This window comes from Gekko japonicus, unplaced genomic scaffold (assembly GCF_001447785.1).
Source record: "Gekko japonicus isolate JY-2015 unplaced genomic scaffold, Gekko_japonicus_V1.1 scaffold2368, whole genome shotgun sequence".
NCBI classification, from domain to species: domain Eukaryota; kingdom Metazoa; phylum Chordata; class Lepidosauria; order Squamata; family Gekkonidae; genus Gekko; species Gekko japonicus.
The window spans coordinates 133,791-136,086 of NW_015169857.1; positions in this window are offsets into that span (position 1 = coordinate 133,791).

Here is a 2,296-nt window from a genome sequence, read left to right on the forward strand (position 1 = left end):
AATAAATATTTTGAAACATGTTTATATTCAACCCACCTTCACAGTTTATGGAAGGTGTTCGTAATAATCCCTGGGTGAATGGTACTACAAGATTAATAAGGCTCATACTTGATGCTCATATTTACGCTGCCATACATATATCTCATTCCCGCTTCACAATGTCATACTTAAGCATCACAGAAATGAAGACAGGAATCCCAACTCCATCACAGTATAACCCCTCGCCTGTTATCTAGCCATTGCTCTTCTAATCTTACTCCCTTCCCACAATTCCCACAGTTCACAACCAAGCAAAACCAGTCCCTGCTATACAGAGAGGGCTATTGATGCTCACCCCTTGTGGATAATATCATCCCTAGGAATAAGAAATGAGGGCGTGCTCTGAATATGGAGTCCTCTGCCTTTTAAGAGGTTGTTCCCAACGCCAACGCATCAATGATTAATGAACATTCAAGTATCCAATTCTTGCTTTCACACACACACACACATAGATGTTTTTTTTAAAAAAGCATCATTGTTATAAGAAACCATTTAAAAAGTTGCATTAGAAGAGCTGACCTTAAAAAACAAAAAAAACCCCCAAAATAAAGCTATCCTCATTGGTTTTAAAAGCCATCTGGCCTTACTTAAACCACCAAATGTACATTCGATTCCCCCAGGGGTGGTTCTGTTGCATAATGCTGGCTTGCTGCCCTCCGGGGGAAAAAAAGTCAAGGGTTTAATGCATGCCACCAAGTTTCCTTAGCTGTACTTCTGTTCTATGCAGATGTACCGGTGGAGCTTTAAAAGCCTAACCTGGTTCTTAGACTTAAAAAAAAAACCAACCCGAAGAAGATTCACTTCGGCAGTAAACCGTAATAGAATAGTCTTCATCTTGGGGCAAGACCTGTGACAAATGTCACTATCTATTTATCCTTAAATTATCTGTGGAAGTGTTTATGTACTATGAAACATTCCGCATGAGCTAGACAGGAAGCTATAAAATATTTTATGAGAACTGCACATGGCTTGACGGCAGAGGTTTAATGCAAACGTGGTCCCATCTAAATCTCAGGAGTGCCAGAGAAGAATTCTTTCCACAGCGGTCCTGCTCTGACCCGAGGCACCCGCCTTCCAACGAAATTACTTCCAAGGCCCAACCTTGCGAACTGCCGCTCACCACCGGAGGTCTTTAAAGTACCATCCCCTCTGACAGCTGGAAAGAAGAGAAGATGGCATGCTTTCCGTCCAGTGGGGAGAGGTCAGCTTGTGTCCCATGAATACAGGAAAGTTCAATCTAGAAGTTATACTGGCTGCTGTCAGTTGGAGCTCTTGATAACGCCTAAACCCTCAATGTCTTGGCAAATGAAAAACGGCATCGCATAAGTATGGCCAGGATTCCACGTTTTAAACATAATAAACATATGGAGCTGAGGTCCATCAGTGGCTATTAGCCACAAGGTATAGATGGAGCTGCGGTGGCTCAAGTGGTTAAGACGCTGAACTGCAGGCTGTGGAAGGTCAGTAGTTCAGTAGTTCGAGACCCGAGTTGCCGCATGATGGAGTGAGCTCCCGTCTGTAGTTCCGGCTCCTGCCAACCTAGCAGTTCAAAAGCAAGAAATTGCAAGTAGATAGATAGGTACCACTTTGGTGGGAAGGTAACAGCGTTCCGTGCGCCTTGGTGTTTAGTCATGCCGGCCACATGACCACGGAAACGTCTTCGGACAGCGCTGGCTCTTCGGCTTTGAAACGGAGATGAGCACCGCAGTCGGACTCGACTGGCTTTCGAGCAAGGGAACCTTTAACTTTTATAGATGGAACAGTATATCTGGGGCAGTGATGCTCTATGTTCTTGGTGCTTGGGGGGCAACAGTGGGAGGGCTTCTGGAGTTCTGGCCCCGCTGGTGGACCTCCTGATGGAACCTGGGTTTGGGCCACTGTTTGACACAGAGTTTCCCATGATATTTTGTGCTTTCATGCCAATAAAGGTTTTGTTTGTTGTTGACACAGAGTTTTGGACTGGATGGGCCACTGGCCTGATCCAACATGGCTTCTCTTCTGTTCTCTTAACACCAGGGGTCATTTCCTGCTGGAGCACACAGGAACGGAGCTCTGGCAGTAAAGAGCCCAGGGGGCAGGCACAAGCAACAAGCTCACCCCCTGCTCCCAGCAGCCCTCAGTCAGAGCAAGAAGCAGCCAGGTAAGTTGCAGAGCCCCCCCCCCAGGCCCCCAATCAAAAACAGTCCAGCGGCACCTTTAAGACCAAGTTTTACTCAGGGACAAGCTCTCCCTCCTCTGTGGGGACAGATCTGGACGT